The sequence below is a fragment of the Artemia franciscana genome, chromosome 4 (genome assembly GCF_032884065.1).
Source record: "Artemia franciscana chromosome 4, ASM3288406v1, whole genome shotgun sequence".
Classification (NCBI taxonomy): Eukaryota; Metazoa; Arthropoda; class Branchiopoda; order Anostraca; family Artemiidae; genus Artemia; species Artemia franciscana.
The window spans coordinates 50,278,377-50,294,289 of NC_088866.1; the positions used below are offsets into that span (position 1 = coordinate 50,278,377).

The 15,913-nt window shown below is 35.1% G+C and overlaps 1 protein-coding gene across 2 annotated transcripts in view; it reads right to left on the reverse strand.

The window, feature by feature from the left end:
- The window catches only part of LOC136026545 (mucin-2-like), a 101,238-nt gene extending 85,591 nt beyond the window's left edge, over positions 1 to 15,647 (reverse strand). The window contains exon 1 of one of the 2 annotated variants that reach the window (XM_065703230.1): positions 15,537 to 15,647. The gene's annotated coding sequence lies outside the window, so the exon portion shown is untranslated. Of the gene's footprint in view, positions 1 to 15,391 lie in introns of both variants that reach the window. The other variant, XM_065703229.1, reaches the window with a different exon arrangement.
- Positions 15,648 to 15,913: the final 266 nt, after the last annotated feature.

A 15,913-nucleotide genomic window follows, 5' to 3' on the forward strand; every position in this document is an offset into this window, starting at 1 on the left:
GGGGACACCGGGGGAAACAGGGGGATGTAAATGACGACCGGGACACCGGGACAGGGAATGGTCGATTAGCAATCACCATCAACAAAGCTCAAGGGCAATCATTAGAATCATGAGGTATAGATCTGAATACAGATTGTTTTCCCATGGACCATTATATGTTGCATGTTCAAGAGTCGGTAAACCTGACAATCTATTTATATGCAAAGACAATGGGACAGCAAAGAATGTTGTATATTCGCAAGTTTTACGTAGTTAAAACCATATATATATATATATATATATATATATATATATATATATATATATATATATATATATATATATATATATATATATATATATATCTATCTATATTCACAGGTGGGACATAGGGACACAACTACAATGGCGCGTAACTATTATGGCGCGTAACGACTTACGCGCGCGGGGGGGCTTGGGGGGGGGGGGGGAAGCGCCCCCACCAACTAGGTGTTGGGGTGGCGCGAAGCGCCACCCCAACAGCTAGTATATATATATATATATATATATATATATATATATATATATATATATATATATATATATATATATATATATATATATATATATATCAAATGCTTTAGACCACTGTGGACCAGAAGATAGGTAACCTTCTACACAAATAAAAATATTTAAAATACAAAACTTGTATTGAACATAATTTTATGCAACCGAGTTTGATTACATGAATTTACATATGTCTCAGTTTTTGTTCTTTAAATTCTTTTAAAATTGTAATTTTGCTTAAAAATCTAATCTCCTTGCCTCTTCCTTTTTAATCGACATAATGGCTAAACTATTTAATCTTTTCTGGTTCATTGTCGATCTCAAGTAGTTTTTTATTGGTTTTTAGCCTGGAAAATGATCTTTCTGCAGAAGCAACGCTTACTGGAACTGTTAAGAATATTCAAAGATCAATAAACAAGTTTGGAAATGCCGTTGCTCTATCATTATCCAATAAAAATTTTCACATTTTATACTTATTTTCGAAAAATCTGAAAGAAAAATCAATTTCAATCAATTTCAATAAAATTATTCCCGTGATCTTTCTTCTCGTAGAAAATATAAAATTTCTTATTTTTCTAGATAAAAGCTTGAAACCTTTACAACTGGGTGATCTGATATAGTGAATCTGAAGGTGTGACTTCAATTAAGATCTCCTTATTTTTTAGGGTTGTTTAACCCCTTTTTCGAAAACTTGATTTTTTTAAATTTTATTTTTGTTCATTTTAACGATAAAGTGGGGCCCCTTTAAAATGCTGATCAGCGCCTCCTGATCTTTCTTCCTTATTTGCAAACTGAAAAATTTCTATTTTTTCTAGATAGGAGCTTGAAAGCTCAACAATAGGATTCTCTAATATAGTGAATCTTATGGTGTGATTTTAATCAAGACCTTTTTATTTTTGGGGACTGTTAAACTAATTTTTTTTTTAATCACACAAATTTCTAAGGCTCGTCAGTTGTCACTTCTGACGGGTTACATTAGGCTTTAGAAATATTAGAAATATGATTGTTATCAAAATTTGTAGTTGTTGTCAAAATTCCTTTTTTAGAGTTTTCGTTACTATCGGGTCGAGTCGTTCTTTACTTACCGTTCATTATCACGAACTGTTTGGTTAATTTTCAAACACAGGTATCAGGTTGCAGGGTCCCTTATTATGAATCATATTTTTGGGTTGCTTCTGTTTTAATACCCTATTCCCCGACTTTCTATATTTTATAGCTAAATTTGGTCTCATTAGGAGGGGTAGGGGGGTTTCAATTTTTAAAGTAAGATGATTATATTTAGGAAGAGTTTTGAAGGGGAAGTTCACTCCTAAAGCCGATTGTGTATTACTATTGTTTGTAATTTCTTGATTTTGTCACACTTCGTTCAATTTAAGGATACACGGTTTAATTTTTGGCTTACTTTTCAAAGATTTATAAATTGTTTCTTTGATTTGATCATCGATCAATTCGATAATTTGATCATCGTTTATTCGATAAATCAATGCCTGTAAACTATATAACAAAATGAAACTATAGTCAATTAGTATGTTTTTAACCAATGTTTTACCCTTTTCTATAGCCAAAAATCAAGAGGAAAAGATCCATAAATGGGCAAAAAATTTAATTTAAGAGTAAAGTTACTATGTATATGTGCATTATTCAGAACACACTCAATAAGTGAAGTTAGGTTCTTTCGTGAAACAATATAAGTATAATTCATCTCATTTTCCCTTACAATATTTTGGTGTTTTTCATTTGTAAAGGTAAAGGTAAATGATATGGCATTAGACTTTACAGTCCCTACCGGCGGTGCTGATCTCCGTTTCTTGGCCCTTCAGCCAGGAAGTGCAATGGGGGGTTGGGGGCCAACCATCCTGTGCTTTCGCACACCCTTCCTGTTTACCTTCCCCAGATTTCTCCAGGTACCCATTTAGAGCTGGGTCGACTCTGGTTAAGCTCACAGTCACGGCACTGACCCGCGTCCTCTCAGACAGAGGCTCCTGAATCCAGCGTACCAATCCACTCGGCCAGGACGGCTGGCTAAAAGACGGCCAGGACGGCCTAGTACAAATTTTTCATTTGTACTAAGGTTCTACACTGAATAAAAGCTTGGCTTATAATAGGTATCATAATTTTGCCTTAAGCATTCGCCATTTGTGTCAGAATGGTTTGAATAGAGGCATAGACACTTATAAGCCGAAGATAGAACATCTATTAGAATTTACTTCATTGGACAGCTTGAGTCACTCAGGTGGTGTTATTTAAGCTAGTTAAGATTCAAACTACAATGCAGGTACATTTTAATTAAATATTTGGTATTTGTTCATTATTCAATTGATTCAATTCAATTCAGAACACACTCAAGAATTTTGCTGAGAAAATCCGGTTTCATAGCCACAAAGACAAAACTCAATTTAGTTTGCTACGCATAATGATAGAAGATAGTGTCTGAACATGGATTTTGAAATGAATACTCGGGATTTGCCAAAGACTGAAAAAGAGGCAATTATATTCATTAGCTTTATCAAAAGTTTGGACTATATTTTCGCACACTAGGGGGGGGGGGGACTTCGGTGGAGTGCATTATATCAAATGCCTAACTTAACCTAACCTAACCACCTCTATATTTAAAATATTTAATTAAAATGTACCTGCAACGTAGTTTGTTTCACGAAAGAACCTAACTTCACTTATTGAGTGTGTTTTGAATAATACACAAGTAACAATTACTATTCTATTGAGAAAGAGCACAAAAGAAGCATCAAGTGGTAGGCTCAATTAATTCATAGTTCAGTAATGGAAATATCTCCAAATTTGACATGAGACTCCCCCCTCTCTCTGCATAGGTGCCATATTTTGATTTTATAATAGTCATGTAAAATATACTCTTTTCAATATAAAACAGTTTCCTCCTCGAAATCCACCAATAATTTTAGACATGTAAAAATTAAACATAATAGCAAATAATATTAACTCACAATCCAACAGTCAAGTTAACTTTCTCTCTATCGAAAAAGACGTAGATAATATATATAACTAGCTGGGTCCCGGCATCTTCGCCGCCAGGCCCCAGCATGGCACGCGGCAGGCTTCTATATATGGATCCTTATTGTCCCTTGTGTTCTAACCGCAGACAGTGCTGGGTCCTGGCGGCTTTGCCAGCGGGACCCGCGGGCCCCAGAGGGCACGCGGCAGGCTTCTATATATGGATTCTCATTGTCCCTTGTGCTCTGGGTCCCTGCAACGCTATGTCATTTTTGGATCGAATTGATGACGTAAATTGGACATTCCTAATCTGGCCCTTTCTCTTTGACAAGCATGGTTTTGCGTTACTCTGGTGTTCCCTTTTTGGTGACATTGTAGGATAATTATACACGCATTGCTTTTGTAATATTATGACACGCCGTCTTTTTTTTACTATCTCTATTAGCCGCAAGCCTGGCCTCGCGTGCGAACATGACGTCATTTATTGATTTTTGTCTTTTATTGCAGTTTTTTTCCCTTTTTTCAAATTTTTTTACGTCATATTTGTTTTTTTTCTTTTTTAGGTTTTTTTTCTTTTTTAGTTATTTCCTTTTTTTAGTTTCTTTTTAATTCTTTTAAGTTTTTATGGCACTTGGTATTAACCAAGTGACATATAGCAATCGCCAATTCTGTCGGTCCCGGTTTTGCTACTTTAGGCACTTCCAGGTAAGCTAGGACGATGAAATTTGGCAGGCGTATCAGGGACGGAACCAGCTTAAATTAGAAATAGTCGTTTCCCCAATTTGACCATCTGGGGGGAGTGAGGGGCCGGTTAATTCGAAAAAAATAGAAAAAATGAAGTATTTTTAACTTATGAATGGGTGATGGGATCTTAATGAAATTTGACGTTTGGAATGATATTGTGTCTCAGAGCTCTTATTTTAAATCCCGACCGGATCTGATGACATTGGGGGGAGTTGGAGGGGGGAAACCTAAAATCTTGGAAACAATTAGAGTGGAGGGATCGAGATGAAACTTGATGGAAAAAATAAGCACAAGTCCCAGATGCATGATTGACATAATCGGAACGGATCCGTTCTCTTTGGGGTAGTTGGGGGGGGGGGGGAGTAATTATGAAAAATTGGAAAAAATGAGGTATTTTTAACTTACGAACGGTTGATCGGATCTCAATGAAATTTGATGTTTAGAAGGATATCGTGTCTTAGAGCTTTTATTTTAAATCCCGACCGGATCTGGTGACGTTGGGGGCTGGGAGGGGGAACCTAAAACTTGGAAAACACTTAGAGTGGAGGGATCGGGATGAAACTTGATGGGAAAAATAAACACAAGTGCTAGATAAATGATTGAAATAAACGGAACGGATCCGCTCTCTTAAGGATAGTTAGGTGGGGGGGGGTTATTTCTGAAAAATTAGAAAAAATGAGGTATTTTTAACTTACGAACAGGTGATCGGATCTCAATGAAATTTGATATTTAGAAGGATATCGTGGCTCAGAGCTCTTATTTTAAACCCAACCAGATCTGGTGACGTTGGGGGGGGGAGTTGGGAGGGGGAAACCTAAAACTTGAAAAACACTTAGAGTGAAGGGATCGGGATGAAACTCGGTGGAAAAAATAATCACGAGTCTTAGATACAAGATTGACAGAACCGGAACAGATCCGCTCTCTTTGGGGTAGTTGGGGGAGAGGTTGATTCTGAAAAATTATAAAAAATGAGGTATTTTTAACTTACGAACGGGTTATTGGATCTCAATGAAATTTGATATTTAGAAGGATATCGTGTCTCAAAGCTCTTATTTTAAATCCTGACTGGATCTGGTGAAGCTGGGGGAAGTTTGGGGTGGGGGAACCTAAAATCATGGAAAACGCTTAGATTGGAGGGATCGGGATGGAACTTGGTGGGAAAAATAAGCAGAAGTCTTACATACGTGATTTACATAATTGGAACGGATCCGATCAATGGGGAGGGGGTTAATTCTGAAAAATAAGAAAAAATGACGTATTTTTAACTTACGAAGGAGTGATCAGATCTTCATGAAACTCCATATTTAGAAGGACCTCGTAAATCAGATCTCTTATTTTAAATCTCAACCGGATCAAGCGTAATTAGGGGGGGGCAGCTGTGGGGGGGGGCGGAAATTTTAGAAAATACTTAAAGCGGTGAGATCAGGATGAAACTGGATGGGAAGAATAAAAACCTGTCTAAGATACGTGACTGACATTACCGGACCGGATCTGCTCTCTTTGGTGGAATTGGAGGGGGGGTTAATTTTGAAAATTGAGGTATTTGTAACTTACGAAAGGATGACCAGATCTTAATGAAATTTGATATTTAGAAGGATCTTGTGCTCTAAAGTTCTTATTTTAAATTCCGACCAGATCCTGTGACGTTGGGGGGAGTTGGAGGGGGAAACCCTAATTCTTGGAAAATGTGAAAATTGGGGTATTTTTATCTTACGAATAGATGATCGGATCTTAATCAAACTTGATTTTTAGAAAGAATTCATGTCTCAGAGCTCTTATTTCGAATCCCGACCAGATCGTTTGGCATTGGGGGGAGTTGGAGGGGGAAACCTTGGAAAAACACTTGGAGTGTAGGAATCGGGATGAAGCTTGGTGGATAGAATAAACCAATGTCCTTGATACGTGATTGACAGAATCGTACTGGATTTGCTCTCTTTGGGGGAGTTGGGGGGAGGGGTTCAGTGAATTGGCGAGTTTGGTGCTTCTGGACGTGCTAGGACGATGAAAATTGATAGGCGTGTCAGGGAGCTGCACAATTTGACTTGATAAAGTCGTTTTCCCAGATTCGACCATCTGGGGGGCTAGAGGAAGAGGAAAAATTAGAAAAAATTAGGTATTTATAACTTGCGAGTGGGTGATCGGATCTTAATGAATTTTGATATTTAGAAGGACATCGTGACTCAGAGCTCTTATTTTAAATCCTGACCAGCATTAAGCCTCTTATTTTCCTTTTTAAATCAATCTATTGGTTCATAGAATTTTGTTAGAGCTCATACCATATGATCTCTTGGCTCTTAGCTCTTCGCGTCTCGTCAAAAGTGCCATATGAGCTCTTAGCTCTTGTTTTTTAAGTTTTTTTTATATTGGCGTCATACTTAGGGACAGACAGACAGTGTAACGATAAAGATAGTGTAACAGACAGACAGACACTACTTTTTTATATATAGATGATATTCAATAAATTTTTATTAAATTTAATGATATTGAATAAATGGTATAAAGTTCTGAACATAATGCTTTTACTAATTGACTTCAAAATAGTAAGTTTTTTAACTGAAAGTAAGGAGCGACATTAAAACTTAAAACGAACAGAAATTATTCCACATATGAAAGGGGCTATCCACTCGTCAATGCCTCGCTCTTTACGCTAAAGTTTTTATTGTTTTAAAAAGTAGAGTTGAGAGAGAGTCAAACTTTAGCGCAAAGAGTGAGGCGTTGACAAACAGAAAATATTCTGCATCTGAAAGGGGCTGTCCCCTCGCCAAATCCTCGCTCTTTACGCTAAAGTTTTATATTCTTTTAAAAAGAAAAAGCAGTAAGAAAGAGTCAAACTTTAGCACAAAGAGCGAGGTGATAACGAGGGCACAGCCCCTTTCATCTACGGAATAATTTCTTTTCATATTAAGTTTTATTGTCGCTCCTTATTTTCAGTTAAAAAATAGCGTTTCTGAATTAATGCAGGTTTTGATTTTTCACTCATCGTAGGCCTACATTAATAATTAAAACAAACTTGCATATTAATTTTACTTTTTTTGACTAAATGGGTTTCTTAAAATTTTGATCGGACTATTTTAAGGGAAAAAGGGGCGGGGGGCCTCGTTGCCCTACAATTTTTTTGGTTACTTAAAAAGTGAACCGGAACTTTTAATTTTATTAAAGAACGTTTTTATGAGTAATAAATATACGTAACTTGCCAATTAACTTACGTAACGAACTTCTATATTCGTATATTTTTGTCAAATATGTGAGGGGGTTTGTCCCCTCGTCGTAACCTCGCTCTTTACGCTAGAGTTCGGATTCTATTATAATACTTTAAGAATGACCCCTGAATTACAAAGGGGCTAATTAGAATAAATAGTTCTTATGAAAGTACTTAAAAAAAAACTTTAACGTAAAGACTTGACTGAATTTTATTAAACAAGAAACGATATGAATAAATTTTATACAAAGGAGACAGGGAGTCAACTTGTTTTATCTCCTTTAACAATAGAAAGAGAAAAGAAGAAGGAATTAAACCTCAATAACTCACTCAGAGTTGTAAAGAGCGAGCTGTCTCCTCCTCAAAACCCCGCTCTTTACGTTAAAGTTTTTTATTGTTTTATAAAGTAGAGTTTTGAGAAAGAGTCAAATTTCAGCGCAAAGAGTGGGGCGTTGAGGAGGGGACAGTCCCTTTCATATGCGGAATAATTTCTGTTCGTTTTAAGTTTTAATTTCTTTTACTTTTAGTTAACTTTTAGGAAAAAAAACTTGTTTTTATTTAATTTCGGAACGTTTTTGAATTAATGCAGGTTTTGAATTTGGTTCATCGTACATGAATAATTAAAACAAAACTTACATATTAATTTTAACTTTTTATATAACTAAGCATAACCTTATAATAAACTAAGTTTGATTTTTGTTCCAGTTATTTAAGAATTACTCCTGAATCACAAAAGCTTTAATTAGAATAATAACCTCTTTTAGAAGTTAAAAAAAAACTTCAGCGTAACAGCAACCTATTTAGGAGATACACCCCCTCCCCTCAAATACGTAATATTTTGAGCTCGTATTCATTGTTACCGCGTACTAAGCTGCTTGAGATAAAATTAAATGCCAAAATTGGCTGAAAAATAACACAAGCAAATTATTGTTCGTATCGTCCATTATTTAACAAATTTCGAATTTAAGCGTAAAGAGCGAGGTATTGACGAGGGGACAAACTCCCTCATATATGTAATAGCAGGGTTCGCACCCTCGTCATTACCTGGCTCTTTACGCTAAAGTTCGAATTTTTGTTTCGATTCTTTGAGAATGATCCCTGAATCACAAATGCTGTTTAATTAGAATAAATATCTCTTTTGAAATTACTAAAATACTTTAACGTAAAGAGGGAGGGATTGAGGAGGGGACGAACCCCTTCATATACACGATAATTTCTGTTCATCTTAAATTTTAATGTTACTCCTTATTTTGAGTTGAAAAAAAAATGTTTTTTTTTGTTTTTTAAATAACGATGGACTACCCAGCACCCCGTTCATGGATATTTTCTTGCCCCATAAAATTCTTCCATGAAAAGATCCTTCCACGTTATAGTCGATTCCCCAAACCCCCTCCCTCATCAGAAAAATTCCCCCAGAGAACGACTCTAAACTTCCCAATAACCATTACTATATGTAATTAAATAAAAAAAACAAGTTTTTTTTAACTGAAAGTAAGGAGCGACATTAAAACTTAAAACGAACAGAAATTACTTCGTATATGAAAGAGGCTGCTTCCTCATCAACGCCCCGCTCTTTACGCTAAAGTTTGACTCTGTCTCTCAATTCTTCTTTTTAAAACAGTAAAAAACTTCAGCGTAAAGAGCGGGGCGTTGATGAGGAAGCAGCCTCTTTCATATACGAAGTAATTTCTGTTCGTTTTAAGTTTTAATGTCGCTCCTTACTTTCAGTTAAAAAAACTTTTTTTTTATTTAATTTCTGAACGTTTTTGAATTAATGCATGTTTTGATTTTGGCTCTCCGTAGAGGAATAATTAAAACGAAATTTGCATCTTTTTTTTTTGGCTAAATGGCTTTCTCATAATTTTGGTCGAATGATTTTGAGAAAAAAAGAGCGGGGGAGGAAGCCTAGTTGCCCTCCGATTTTATGGTTAATTAAAAAGGCAACTAGAACTTTTAATTTTTTACGAATATTTTTATTAGTAAAAGATTTACGTAACTTATAAATTAGCTTACGTAAAGAACTTTTGTATTCTCATATTTTTATTACATATATGAGGGGGTTTGCCCCCTTGTCAGATCCTCGCTTTTTACACTAAAGCTTAAATTTTGTCCCAATTCATTAAGAATGACCCCAGAATCACAAAAGCCGTAGAATAAATAGTTGAAATTACTAAAAATAGTTTAACGTAAAGAGCGAGGTATTAGGAGGAGGTGAGCCCCTCAAATGGGTAATAATTTCTGTTTGTTTTAAGTTTTAATGCTGTTCCTTACTTCCAGCTGAAAGAACATTTTCATATTTATTTTTTCATTGTGTTTTTAAATAATGCTAGTAAATCCTGCGCTCCCTTCATGGAGATTTTCTTCTCCCATGACAAATTATCGATGGAAAGTTCCCCCAGCATATCCCCCTCTTCTCAACCCCTCCCCCAACCAAAAAAATCCTCCTGAAAACGCTTGTACACTTCCCAATAACCATTACTATATGTAAGCATTGGTCAAAGTTTGTAACTTGTTGCCCCTCCCATGGGGACTGTGGGGGAGTAAGTCGTCCCCAAAGACATAGTTATAAAGTTTTTCTACTACGCTGAATAAAATGGCTATCTTAGAATTTTGATCCGTTGAATTTGGTAAAATAATTAGCGTGGGAGGGGGCCTAGGTGCTCTCCAATTTTTTGGTCACTTAAAAAGGGCACTAGAACTTTTCATTTCCGTTAGAATGAGCCCTCTTGCAACATTCTAGGACTGGGTCAATACGATCACCCCTGGAAAAAAAAACCAAAAAAAAAAAACCAAATAAACACGCATCCGTGATCTGCCTTCTGGCAAAAAATACAAAATTCCACAGTTTTGTAGATAGGAGCTTGAAACTTCTACGATAGGGTTCTCTGATACGCTGAATCTGATGGTGTGATTTTCGTTAAGATTCTATGACTTCTAGGGGGTGTTTCCCCCTATTTTCTAAAACAACGCAAATTTTCATAACTTTTGATGGGTAAGACTAAACTTGATGAAACTTATATATTTAAAATCAGCATTAAAATGCGATTCTTTTGATGTAGGTATTGGTATCAAAATTCAATTTTTTAGAGTTTTGGTTACTATTGAGCCGGGTCGTTCCTTACTACAGTTCGTTACCACGAACTGTTTGAACAATAGTCAAAGTTTGTAACTTGAAGCGAACTGGGGACTGTGGGGGATTAACTCATCCTGAAAGACATAATTATTAAATTTTTCGACTATCCTGAACACAATGCCTATCTCAAAATTTTAGTCCGGTGACTTAGTGAAAAATGAGCGTTGGAGGAGGCCTTGTTGCCCTCCAGTTTTTTTTGTTCCTTAAAAAGGGCACCAGAACTTTTAATTTTTATTCAAGTGAGCCCTCTCTTGACATTCTAGGACCATTGGGCCAATACGATCTCCCCTGGGAAAAAAAAACAACAAATTAACACGCATCTGAGATCTTTCTTCCGGCAAAAAATACATATTTCCATATTTTTGCTGATAGGAGCTTCAAACCTATACACTAAGGTAATCTGATATGCTGAATCTTGTGGTGCAATATCTATTACGACTCTATGATTTTTAGGGGGTGTTTCCCCCTTTTCTCGAAAATAAGGTAAATTTTCTCCGGCTCGTAACTTTTGATGGTTAAAACTAAACTTGATGAAACTTCTATATTTAAAATTAGATTAAAATCCAATTCTTTTTTTTTGCATCTATTGATATCAAAATTCCATTTTTTAGAGTTTCAGTTACTATTCAGCCGGGTTGCACCTTACTTACTGTTCGTTACCCCAAACTGTTTGCATAGTAAGAAAGGTTTATATTTCGACGATCTCTGTCTGGTTTTTGACGGGTTATAATTCATTGAGACAAAAATTTTGGAAAATAGTGAGAAAATTATGTCATTTAAAGAAAGAGTCCCTAGGATTGGATAGTCGTTAATGATAAATCAAAATCACTAGGGTTGACAAACCTAGGCAAAACGTTTAAAATAGACATATTTTTAATCATTTGAGTAACAAATCATTTATCCATTACCAAAACAAACTAACATCATTTTTATACAATCCTAATAAGGGAGGTTTAATGTCAGAATTGCCTCTCACTCAATCAAAAGCAATTTGCTTCATTTTTTTTTTCATTTTAATAGTAATACGGGACTTTTTCAAATGTGGGACCCGATCGGTCGAATTGCCCTATATCCAGCCCTGAATAGAGTCTGAACTGGGACGTCAGATCATAACCTAAAAACACCACCAGTGATATTTTCCACAGGAGGTTCAACACCACGTTATCTTGCTGGACATGCGATTTAAGGTAATGTAAGATAATTAACAGAGGTGCCTTACAATGGTATCTTACCGAAGGAAAACTTGATGTAATATAATTCTTGTTCTTAGATGTTAGATGAAAAAAATGCATTTCGACAGGACCTGTGCCTGTCATCATCAGGTTTACTTTCCGGCAAGAAATTTGAATTAACCTGATGATGACAGGCACAGGTCCTGTCGAAATTATCGTTAGAAGAAAAATCAATCACCTGACATCCATAGCTTAGGTAAGCTTATTACCTTCTATCATCATTTCTCGATATTAATAATCCCCTGCTCAGAGACAAAAAGCAAACTAACCATTTCACGGCCTGTGAAGGAAACTGTCCTATTGTTTGAAATTTCTCCCAAGGAAAACACGATTAAAGATTTTTTACACTACTTTTGAAGGTGGGTGTATAACTTACCCCGTTCAACTCAACCCATTTAAATTAGCTTTTGTTCAACTCAGTCCCCGTTTAACCGTCTAGCCCCGTTTAAAACAAACCCCACTTCCACCTTAACCCCATACAATTCCGCCCCCATTCAATTCAATCCCACGCAACCCAACCATTTCAAAATGATTATAACTCAGCCCTGTTTTGCATATCTAATATGGTTGACCGTATCTAAAGGAAACACAGTGATAAAATAAAAATATTGTCATTAGATTCCTTAGTTTATGCTCTTTCTAAATGTCTTGGTCACTTTTCTGACAACGCGCCCTTCTCGTCCTGATGGTCCAACAGATGGCCATAGTAATACAGTTTTCTATTTTGCATCCCATGATACATGATGTCTAATTGTTAATCAGTGTTAATCAGTGTTAATCATTGACATTTCAGCACAATAGTTAGATAAAAAATAATTAGAAGTGAATTAAAATATGTATATAAGTATGATGCAAATAAAAGTAATAATCTAATCGTTGTAATGTTTTCTTTTGGTTTTCGTGTAGGCAATTATATAGCTATATCTGAGACCTCGAGAGGGGGGGGGGTACATTGTCAGAAAAGCAACCCCAATATTTGGAAAGAGCATAAGATACCAGAAGTGTCATTTTATTAGCATATTTCCTTAAGATGTGATCAACCATAGGAAAATCATGCCTCATTCAAGCTAAATTAGTCGTAACTCTTGCAGGGGTTAGATTGAACGTACTTACGTGGTATCCAGACCACAGACCACACTCAAAAAAGTTAGTCTGTTTAAAACCACTATTCTGAGTGCATTCTCGGATAAGCAGCTCAGCCAGAGTAAGATAAACTACTATGCAGGTTTATCTTGATTAAATATTTAATATAGAGTTGGTTACGTTAGATACTTAATATAATACGCTCTTGGGTGGCCTGCTTTCCATGATTCTCTGTTGTAGTTTACATAATTTTGTTACTGAACCAGTGTATTTTCATCATATCTAGGTATATTTCTTTATGATTAACAAAACTTAACTTTTTGAGTGTGGTCGGGATAACACGTAAGTACCGGATTAAATTGGGGATGAAATTGCGTGTGGATTTAGTTTGACGGGGTCGAGTTAAATGAGGGTTGAATTGCACGGTGCTTCAGTTGAATTAGAGTTGGGTTGAATGGATCGAGTTAAACGAGGGTTTACTTGAACGGGGGTTTGAGTTACACAGGAACTATTTTCAGACACTTCCTAGTCAATATAATAAAATTGTATCAGCTTAAATTTTTATCCAGCCATTAATAACAGCGAAAATAAATAAGCTTATAATAATAAATATAATAAATAAATATAATAAATAAATAATAATAAATATAATAAATAAATAATAATAAATAAACAATAATAAATAATAATAATAATAAATAATAAATAATAATAAATAAAATAATGCTAAATAAATATAAATAAATAATAAATAAATACAATATAATAATAAATAAATATAAATAATAAATATAATAAATAAGCAGGATAGGATAATTTTGCTCGTAAGTAATTTCACTCTCACACAGAGTGACGACGCGTCTATTTGGATAAAATTGAAACTTTTTTTTATAAGTAATAGATTGCTGTAGCCTACTGAGTCCCCATATGCGGTATTCCATTCGAAAAACATGATAAAGGTCTAGAATTACGACTATAGAGCGGGAGCGTTATTTGCTTTGGAGTAGAGTGTAACTGCCTCTCCCAGACCTCAGTTTACCCCCTTCCACAGGTAAACGTGTCAGAGTTCATATTATTGACTTACCAATAAAGGGAACATACCACTCGATGCCTTTTGTCCGCTCTTTACGAATATGATAATCACTTCTATCGCAAATTCAAATTTAAGCACTTTTTGACCTAATCTAACATGACTATTAATAATTTTGGCACTAAGAAAATGTAGTATTATTTTGTCGAAAACGACCGACAACTCATACTTTAATTGAAAATTCGTCATTCTTAAGAGCTCAAAAAGTGCTTAAATTTGAATTTGCAATAGAAGTGATTATTATATTCGTAAAGAGCATAAAAAAATGCATCGAGTGGTATGTCCACTTTATTGGTAAGTCAATAATATGAAATCATGTTATACATTTAGATAGGTGAGTACATACAGATGAGTTTGCGGTAGTTTTGCAAGAGAGAAAAGATGTTCAAAAAGTCAAAATGCATCTATTAACAATAGTTTCATGACCCAAAACAATTGTTCAGGTAATATCAACATTGACCAAATATAGCATATCAGTAGCCTTTCCTAGGGCTGGTGATGCCCGGGGCAAAATTAATTACAGAATCCCCCTCCAGACTAGCAAAAAGGCCGGTAAAATTCTAGTTAATTGACTTCGTGCTATCTTGGAAAGTTGTTGGGCTAGAGAATTGAAACTTTCAGGGATGTGTCTACAGGCTAAAGTATATCCCAGGAAGTTATTTTGAGATCCCTAACTATACCCCTTCCCCCTCCTCTATATAACGCAGTTTTTTGTGCATTACAGCTTATATTTTGGTCAAATTTGATCCTATATTACTATTAAAAGTGTAAATCCTTGCTTACCTTAGAAAAATTCAACTTTTCACTGTTTTTTAAGCTACTATATTCCATAATTACTCATAATTACTTCACCTGCATTGAGAAACAATTATCACCTTTTATGGTATAGTTAAGACTAGAATGAAGGTATTTAAACCCGTAAACTCTTATCTTTAAAGGGCTTTTGACAGGAGTAATACAGATTTTGAACTTTTAAGGGGCTTTTCACTCAAAATTATGATTCGTTTTTACAATTGGGTAAGGTTATTATGTTATATTAATTTGAAAAAATTAGAAAGATGTATTTGTAACTTACAAATGGGTGATCAGATCTTAATGAAGTTTGATATTTAGAAGGATATTGTGTCTCAAAGCTCTTATTTTAAATCCCGACCAGATCTGGTGACATTGGGGGGAAGTTTGGGGTGGGGGAACCTTAAATCATGGAAAACGCTTAGATTGGAGGGGTTGGGATGAAAGTTGGTGGGACAAATAAGCAGAAGTCTTACCGATCTCTGATCTCTCTGTCTCTCTCTTTCTCTCTCTCTCTCTCTCTCTCTCTCTCTCTCTCTCTCTCTCTCTCTCTCTCTCTCTCTCTCTCTCTCTCTCTCTCTCTCTCTCTCAAATATCTCTCTCAAAATATATACAAACGTTCTTACCAAATGAAAATTACCAAGCATCCTTTTACCAGAAATAAAACTTCAAACTTTCTAATAGCCCATTTATAACTCTTAGATTTTTTTTTGGGTGGGGGGACTTTTTAACTTAGCCAGTAATCCTAAATGTATCAATAATAGTATTCACCTGTATATTTTAACTGAATACTGACAATACACTTTGCATACCCAAGACAACAAATCGTTATGAAAGCCTTTAAGGTATAGATACCCGGGTAATATTTTTGCTTGCTTAACAATTCATAGAGAAACCACTATGGTCGATATGGATGTTTGCATCCTTTAAATACAAAACGTCATTCAACTGACGTCAGCATTGAATTAAAGCGCAATATTGTCAATTGATTTTTTTATGATATTTGACATTTCTATAAAAATAAGGCTGATTGGTTGATTACTTTAAACATTTAAATTATAATTATGTTTGTTAATAAACACTAGAACTTGTAATTAAATTGAATAGTAATTAATAATAATAATAAACTGTTAATAAAATACAACTAA